This window comes from Sapajus apella, unplaced genomic scaffold (genome assembly GCF_009761245.1).
Source record: "Sapajus apella isolate SASKATOON/1434 unplaced genomic scaffold, GSC_monkey_1.0 scaffold36, whole genome shotgun sequence".
NCBI classification, from domain to species: Eukaryota; Metazoa; Chordata; class Mammalia; order Primates; family Cebidae; genus Sapajus; species Sapajus apella.
The window spans coordinates 17,772,168-17,781,210 of NW_022436976.1; the positions used below are offsets into that span (position 1 = coordinate 17,772,168).

The 9,043-nt window shown below is 42.4% G+C and overlaps 1 pseudogene across 1 annotated transcript; it reads right to left on the reverse strand.

Annotated features, from left to right (window-relative positions):
- Positions 1–8,359: 8,359 nt before the first annotated feature.
- Positions 8,360–8,810, reverse strand: LOC116563859 (annotated as a pseudogene). The gene has a single exon (XR_004274605.1). The product of XR_004274605.1 is annotated as an ATP synthase subunit f, mitochondrial pseudogene (transcript).
- Between the last annotated feature and the right edge of the window lie 233 nt (positions 8,811–9,043).

The following is a 9,043-nucleotide window of genomic DNA, read 5'->3' on the forward strand; positions in this document are numbered from 1 at the left end:
GAGCCATTAAGATAAGGAAATTATACCGACTAAGCACTGTGGCCTGTGCTACATGTCTTCCACGTATTATTGCATCTAATCTTCATAGGCAGGTATCATTATGATCTCTAATTTAGTGGAAAGAAAAGAACCGGAGTTTAGATTAACACCACCCAATTACTAAGTGTATAGGAATCAAACTCATACTCTTTTTGACGGACACAATTTCTCTAAGCTGGATTCCTTTACTGAGAACAGAGCTGTGCTCAGATATTATTGTTTTGTAATCTCATTTGACCCAAAGGAAAGGAAGACTGGTACCCTGAAAGAAAGAAAAAAAATCACACACAAAAACTATCTTGGCAAAAGCAGATGTTAAATACAGTTATAGGTAAAAGAGGAAAACAAGATGGAACACAGAAAATCAAAACAATCTTGGACTGCACTTGCCCAGATCGATGGTTCACAAAGAGTGTGATATTGCATAGATATGTGTTCCAAAAAGTGGGTGTGTTATTAATTTGTGAGCAACATACCCAATACTTTTTGGCTAGCATGAAAAACATTCTATTCAGCAATGCTGCCAGATAGGCAGTGCGTTCAGTGGGTGGTGTGAGAGGCTATAGGGCAGAACAACACTTGCTGTGAGCCAGAAAGGACTGCATCAAGATCAAACAGATGCCAAAGAAAGACGCATTTACTTCTTTCTATGTATGTAAGACAGAGTAGTTAGGGTAGTCAATATTTCTATCAAACAGCCACAGCGTTGCTGAGAGACCAAGCAAGTACTGAAAAGAAAATTAAAATGTGAGACAAGGCTGTTTTCTGTCCTTCAGACTGATCAGTAATGACTGATTTACTGGCTTATTTACTGTCATCACATGAGTCTTTTAATTCCTTCAAGTTATGCCACTAAAAATACCACAAATATGAAAATCGTGAGAACACTGGTTTAAGAAACCAGTTTACGGGATCAGAATTGCCACCTGACCTGAGCTGAGAAACAAGTGGGAAACCCTGCCTGTTTAAGCACTGTTCTTACAAAAGCATTTTTCTTCACCAGCACAACCAAGATGAAAGTAAGATTAATAAGACGTAGATCCACTTTCATGGGGCTTTCTAACAGTATCTGGCGTGCCTTTGGGACAGGTGACTCACCTGGACACAACTGGCCCAGATACCCTGAAAGGTAGAAGATATCACTCACTGAGAATGTATTTGGAACACAGAGAGCTAAAAATGAAATTCCGTGAGCCACGGGTGGCAGCCACAACATGCATTAGAAAGGACTGGGTGGGAGGGGGCGCTTTGAAATAAGAAAGCCAGGATTTTGCTGTGACTTGGCACTTCTCCCTCCATTTTGCCGCACATAAAGGAAGCCTGCAAAGTCGTAAATGGCAGACCTCACATCAGCTGAAGAGCTGTGAAAGTAGCCGCCAAATCCCACGGGGTGTTCTTGAAACTAGGCATGACTCCTGATTAGGCAGAGGCCTAGGAAGCTGTGCTGACCCTACAGGTTGGCTACAGTCTTTCAGGAGGGTCTGCTGCAGTTTCCTTTGCTTGCTTTAACCACAGGAAATGAAAGTTTCACCTGCTAAAGTCTTTCTGTCACACCGTTGTCCTTTTAGCAATATTTGAGGATGATGAGGTTCAGGACATGCTACTCCAAAATATGGCACCTTAGCATTAGAGAAAACACCAAAAGCAAGAAGGTCATTCTCAACCTCCCCTCACCCTTTCTTCCCTGAAGCAGGCCATAAAACCTAGCTAACATTCCTCTGAAGTAGGTCATAAAATCTTTATTCCAGTGGTGCCCACCCTATGCCCAGAAAAAAGGAACATTCTGATCCTCAGACACAGAGAAGCCAAGAAGAATCTGAACAAACAGCCACTTGCTAAATTCCGCCCAGTTTATTACCATTATTAGATCCTAACCCCTCTCCCCAATCATACTTCAGCACCATCAAACCTAAGCAGGAAAATAAACAGATTTCCCTGTTTCTTTGGGGTCTTCATTTCTGAAGGTCTCCCTATCTCATAAAACTGACATTAAACAAATTTGTGTGCTTTTATCTTGTTAATCTTTCATTATAAGTGCCTCAACTATGACCCTTGCAATGGGTAATGAAAATATTTTATTTATTCTTCCACACAATGACAACTCAATATGCAGAACTGGTTTTCACATTTGGATCTTGATGCCAACCTGAAAATAACAGTTCAAGTAACAGTTGAAAGCATGCCACAGTAAAAACAAAATAATTTTTTTTTTTTATTCCTGAGGGCTTAGCTCTGCAAGGTTAGACATGAGTCTAAGGGCCACAGAGCACTGGATGAAAATCCTAACTCTAACACTTACTGTTTTGTTAACTTAACTCCCTGATTTTCAGACTGGTCCTAGTTAAGTGGAGAAAATGACACCTGCCTTACAAGAGAATTTTGAGAATGATGTTATGTAAAGAGTCCAGCCCAAAGACAGCACTCAATAAATGTTAATTATCTTGCCCTCATTGCAGTTCAATTCCACGCTTCCTTTAATAAGAAATGTAGTTGGGTATTACCCCATGTAATAGGCTGGAGAAATGGATAATGTGGCTGAAAGACAGCTAGCAAATAACAGAATTAAGAATTATCTCCAGATCATTTTGAAATTCCTAATGCTTTATTTGTTTGCTCTGAGACATCAGGTTTCGGTTCATTTATTCACTGATTGAACAAATGTTTTTCAGTGCCTAATATAAGCCAGATAGTAGAAATAATGGATTGAAAAGAAAACAGGCAAATCTCCACCCTCGTAGAATTTATATTCTAGTGCATAGAGACAGATATTACTAAGTTTGTACAATGGCAGTGGCTGGGTGCAGTGGCTCATGCTTGTAATCCCAGCACTTTGGGAGGCCAAGGTGGGCAAATCACGAGGTCAGGAGCTCTAAACTAGCCTGACCAACATGGTGAAGCCCCGTCTCTACCAAAAATACAAAAATTGGCCAGGTGTGGTGGTGCACGCCTATAATCCAGCTACTCAGGAGGCTGAGTCAGGAGAATTGCTTGAACCTGGGAGGTGGATGTTGCAGTGAGCTGAGATTGCACCACTGCACTCCAGCCTGGGCTACAGAGTGAGACTCCATCTCAAAAAAAAAAAAAAAAAAATGTACAATGGCTACAAATGCTAGAAGGAAAAAGAAGTGGAATAGAGGACAGGGATGTGCAATGTGTGTGCTAATTTAGAGAAGCCCATCAGGAAAGTGGGCTGATAAGCTGACCCTTGAGCAGACCTGAAGGAGTGAGAAGTGAGCCATGCAAATATCTGAGGGAAGAATGTTTCGGACAGAGGGAAGCACCAAACACAAAGGCCCTGAGATAGGTGTGTTCTGCGTTTGTCATAGGAATATCAGCATATGCGTGAAAGGAGAGACGTAGGCGGAGGCAGGTTTATTCAGGGCTTCGTAGGTGGTGGAGAGCTCTTTGAATTTTACTCTTAGTGAGGTGGGAAGTCAGTGGATGTGTTGGGCAGAGAGGTAACATGATCTTAAGTGTTTAAAGGATCATTCTGGCTGCTGTGTCAAGAGACCATACCTAGGGCAAGAGAAAAGCACAAGATCATTTCCTAATTCAGGGGAGAGGGGAGGGTGACCTGACTAGGATGATGATAAGGTGGAGGAAAAGAGGAATAGTTAGGTTCAGGATGTATTTTCAAATAGGCTCAACAGAATTTGCTTAAATTGGGCATTAGAGACAAAGGAAGAGATGTTAAGAATAACATCAAGATTTTTTTTTGTTTAAAATACCATAGAAAACCACCAATGTTGGCTAAAGTATCAGCCTTTATAGAGAACGCTGAATTCATCATTTCCCATATCTAACTTTAGCTTTTTCATCTGCGAACATTTTGTGATGGGTCCAGAAGCACTTCAGCAACCCATCACTCCAGCATCCTTCATGCCAGCAAATTTACTGTGATGATGGCGTGTCCTCTTCCCAATTCCAAGACTTTCTCTCCTTCCACCCCCACGTATCATTCTATTTCCCTCCTGTTTTCCTTTTTCCCACTTCTCTTTTCCCATTGTACCTGCCTCTTCCAGAGTCAAGGAGAGCTGAGAAGACACCCAATTTCCTCTGGATCATGCTGGCCACATATTTTCAATCCATCAAAAGCTAAGTCTTGAGCATCTACGATGCATTAAGTACCCTAGGAAGACAGCTCACACCTTAGGAACCAGTTGCTTCTCCTCGCATTAGCATCTTGACTCTTGTAGGTCCCGCCAAAGGAACATAAGGGAAACAGAGTGCTGCAGAGCTGTCCCCGAAACCTGGTAAGCTTGGGCCACCTAAAAATACAAAAATTAGCCAGGCGTGGTGGCACACAGCTGTAGTCCCAGTAACTCAGGAGGCTGAGGTGGGAGGATCACTTGAGTCCAGGAAGCAGAGCTGTGATCAGACCACCACACTCCAGCCTGGGTGACAGAGCAAGACATTGTCTCAACAACAACAAAAAATCCTTCATATCTTCTTTGCCCTGAATGGCTTATGGAGCCCTCTCACACTCACCGCACCGTTTAATCCATCAGACAGTGCTACGAGAAAAGAGGGCAAGACAGAAATGATTGTCCCCATTTTCCTGATGGGAAAATTAAAATACATACAACTTTTACGCAAGGAAGTAACTGTTAATTGTCGGATGTTCACTAGAATGTGGGCCCTCTGGTTTTCAAACATAATGCTTCTTCAAAATAATAGCTGCCATTTATTGAGCATTATATGCCTAGTATTCTGGGAATAGTTTATCTATATAAATTTTCTAATTCAATGTTTACAAAGTCTAAGAAGTGCATGCATTGTCTTTATTTTTCAAATGAGAAAATAACACTCAGAAACGTTAAAAAAAATTGTCCATCAGATATCTATAGAGATGTAGCCAAAATCAACCTTGCCCCATGGATGTTGTTGACTATGATATAAAGAGGTTTGGGGGTTACAAAGGAAGGTCAGCAGCCTTTGGCACCGTTGATGACTCTTTCACTCCTCTAATACTTACTTTTTTCCCCCGTAGTCATCTTTTTCCCCCTCCTTCCTCACAGCCAGGCTTTTTGGTTTCCTGTGCTAGTTCCTTTTTCTCTACAATCATCTTAATTTTGGGGTCCCCAGGGGTGAGTCCTATACCCTTCTTCTTCTTTCCCTGTATGATTTTATCTATCCCCTTGGATTCAAATACAAACTATTTTCTGAAGACTCTCAAACTTCTGGTTCCAGCTTAGCCCACTTCTCCGAGTTCTAGATTTCTTCTATATCCAAATGCCTTCTTGGCGTATCTGCTTGGCTGTCTCACTGATGTTGCAAACTTAACATTTCCAAAGTGAAACGATCGACTCCCCCTCATCCCATTCCTAATCACATCACAGTCTAGCCTTTCTCCGAAAGTGATAACCACTGATGTAGTTACTAAAGCCAGAAGCCAGAATTCTTCCCCTTCTCTCACTTCCTGCAACCTACCAGCGAGTCCCATTGGCTCTGTTTCCAAAATATGCCCTGCGTCTCTCTATTCCTCTCAGTTCCAAGTCACTATTCATTGTCATCTATGCCTCCTCACAGCTGCCCCACTGTACCCACTCTCAGTCCCCTCCCACCAGTCCTCTCCACAGCAGTGCTTTTTGAAAATGTGAACCAGCTTGTGTCACTCCCCTACCTTAAAGCCCTCAAAAGCTTCCCACGGACTTGGAAAATGTTTGAATACCTCGTCACGGATCCAAAGGCCTGCTGAATGGGCTCCTGCTTTTCTCTTTCCTTCTTTCCTTCATTATACTGAATGCATAGGGTGAATCTCAATTTCAATGATGCACACCCTTTAGCATGAATATGGTGCTTGGTTATGTTTATCATTTGTGTTTTGTGCTCTGCAAACTCAGGGAGGAGTCCCAGTGATGAAGTAATGTATTAAAGAGCTGTGATCATGACCCAACCTCTATTAAACAATAGTAATGAGGACAAGTGATATTGACCCAAAAGAATCTAGGCCGTTAGGTGCCAACATTTTTTGGCTTTTTTATTTCCTTAGGTATGTGAGAGACTTGAATTTCTGAGAAGCCATCCAAAGTATAACCATACATTACAAAATCCATTTCACTTAGCCCTTAAAGACTTGTCATGCTCCATTTCAATATCAGCCAGGCCTCTCATCAGCATTTGCAGGGCTGGAGGCCATATCTGATCAAGGCTTTCAGCTCTGTCTCAAAAGTAGGCAACTGTGTAATCATAATAACCATTTGTCTTACGTTAAGAGCCTACACTGTAACAAATACCGCCAGGGACTCGTCACCATAAATTAATCTTCACCATAAATTTATAAAAATAATTTTATGTCTAACTAATAGATAAGGAATCTGAAGCTCAGAGAAGTCACACTACTCACTCTTACTCCAGGCTTTCAGCTGATAAGAGATAGAACTGAGACTGAACCCAAGTTTTCTTATTCCAAAGTGAGCATTATTTAAACTCCATTATATTTTCCTTTTTTTAAAAAAAATCACATCTATGTATTTGCATTAAATTATTTCAATTATTACGTATACTGCATAATATTTTCTGATCAACTGATGAAGTATGATTCTCTTTAAAGAGGCAATGTAATTAAGCTTTTTGAGTATCCACTATTCATTCCTCCAGGGTGAAATCCTAGCCATGATGCTGTCACAGAGAATAATCTTAATTTGCCTTCTCTGGGTAAATAGCTGGCTCATAGAGATTAAAGACTGCTCTTGCCTAGAGTCTCCTTAAAAAGGAAGGTAATGAATCTACTTCAGCTCTAGTCCTCACACTGTGATTCGTGGAGCCCAAGGATTCCATTAAAATGCTTCTAGGGTCCCTACAAAAGGGGAAAAGGGTACCATTTATTCCATTGTTTACCTGTTTCCTGTTTGGGGCTTTAACTGAAGATTTCATTTAACATTTGAAAACCACTGCCCCTGAGGAAATTTAAAAAAAAAGGAAGGGAGGGAGGGAAGGAAAAAAAGAAGGGAGGGAGGGAAGGAAAAAGAAGGTGAGAGTCCAGAATTTTCTGTTTCTTGAAATGGTTTACACAAATAAGGCATTCTGAACCCATACCTGACTGAAAGACAGGGAGAGATAGAAGACGAATTGTGGAGGCTCCTTGCCAAGGAAGGTAGAAGAGATATGTTCCAGCCCGAAGAAAAAAGTCAGCTAGAACATCTAACATAGGTGTGAGGGAATACGAGCATGGCTTTTTTTAAGACAGAGTCTTGCTCTGTTGCCAGGCTGGAGTGCAGTGGCACAATCTTGGCTCACTGCAACCTCCGCCTCCCAGGTTCAAGCGATTGTCCTGCCTTAGCCTGCTGAGTAGTTGGGACTACAGGTGCGTACCACCACACCCAATTAATTTTTGTATTTTGGCCAGGATGGTCTCAAACTCCTGACCTCGTGATTCACCAAAGTGTTGGTATTACAGGCATGAGCCACTGCTCCCAGTCGAACATGGCTTTAAATAGAGACACAGGAAAACTACTAGACCCTCGTTTTTGTAAAGAATTATTAAGATGAGGCCGGGCACGGTGGCTCAAGCCTGTAATCCCAGCACTTTGGGAGGCCGAGGCGGGTGGATCATGAGGTCAAGAGATCGAGACCATCCTGGTCAACATGGTGAAACCCTGTCTCTACTAAAAATACAAAAAATTAGCTGGGCATGGTGGTGCCTGCCTGTAATCCCAGCTACTCAGGAGGCTGAGGCAGGAGAATTGCCTGAAGCCAGGAGGCGGAAGTTGCGGTGAGCCAAGATCGCGCCATTGCACTCCAGCCTGGGTAACAAGAGCGAAACTCCGTCTCAAAAAAAAAAAAAAAAAGAATTATTAAGATGACACTAAAGTAAAAGTTCAACACAGTCTCATGCAAACAATGTGAGTGGTGGTCTATCTCCAGAAAGCTAAAAATATTGTAAAATTATTGACTACAGTGTAGAGATGCTAGACTGCCAGGATTTTACTTTTATGTTCTTTTCCTTTTAGATATAAGGATCTCAGTGTGTCATCCACACTGGATTCAAACTCCTGTGCTCAAGCAATCCTGAGTACCTGGAACAACAGACACACACTACCGCACCTAGCCTCACCCGCTTCACTTATGTTCTTACGTTGAGTGTTTCTTTTGGAATTGAACACCTAGTTGTCCCCCTTAAACCCAGTGGATGACCACTTGTGACTTTCAGTATCTTTAATGGCTTTTCATTTTCCATTTTGTTACGGAAAACATCACTTCCAGAATGGAAGTCCTCTCTTCTCACAGACCTATTGATGTCGTCCAGAAAGTGGTCCCGAGCCGACTGCTCTTCTGTAACCGTACATTCTCTCTAGGTAAATTCCTTTAGTCCCATGTCTTTTTTTTTTTTTTTTTTACCAGTCATCTTTTATTTGGAGGTTAATTCCATTAGGATATGAAAGGATTCAGCAATAATCGAGACTGTTCCTTATGGAGGGGCTCAAGCCAAGAAGGTCACGGAGGGGAGTGCAGAGCTTGTCTTCTTCAGTGGTACTTGCGTCGCCGCTCGTGCTTGAGCTCCTTGTAGGAAAGGGTGTAGTTGAAGACCACGTAGCATGCCAGCACCATGGTAAGCCCCGCGATGCTCCCCTTCTTCACGTTGATATATTTGTTATAGTACCGGTAGTAACCTCTTCGAAATGCTCCAACAATGCCACTAGGGCTGAAGTCCCGCATCAAGATCCAGCTTGGCAGCTCTCCTAGTTTGACGTCCAGAAGTTTCCTGTCCTTCAATGGTATGACCGACGCCATCTTGGAGTACTGGTGTCCGCTATAGTCCCATGTCTTTAAATAATTTTTTTTTGAGACGGAGTCTCACTCTGTCACCAGGTGGGAGTGCAGTGGCGCAATCTCGGCTCACTGCAACCTCCCCTTCCCAGGTTCAAGTGATTCCCCTGACTCAGCCTCCCGAGTAGCTGAGACTACAGGCACGCACCACCTCACCTGGCTAATTTTTTTGGCATTTTAGTAGACACAGGGTTTCATTATGTTGGCCAGGCTGGTCTCGAACTTCCGATCTCAT